Here is a 246-nt window from a genome sequence, read left to right on the forward strand (position 1 = left end):
GGAGAACTTATTTGAACTTGATAGCACTTATTTTTACACTCAGTGTGGGACGTTGATTCGTCTATTGTGGTCTTGCCTTTGTGTAGTAGCACTTATTATTGTTTTTTATATGTATTTTTTACTTTGTGTGTTCGTTGGGCATTTCCCCTATTTTGAATTCCTAGTTCTCGAAATCCTGATTCCCTATCTTAGACCCTTATATCTAACCCTAATTTTAAGTTTGTAAAATCCTAATTATTCACCCTA

Source organism: Salmo trutta, chromosome 23, assembly GCF_901001165.1.
Source record: "Salmo trutta chromosome 23, fSalTru1.1, whole genome shotgun sequence".
NCBI classification, from domain to species: Eukaryota; Metazoa; Chordata; class Actinopteri; order Salmoniformes; family Salmonidae; genus Salmo; species Salmo trutta.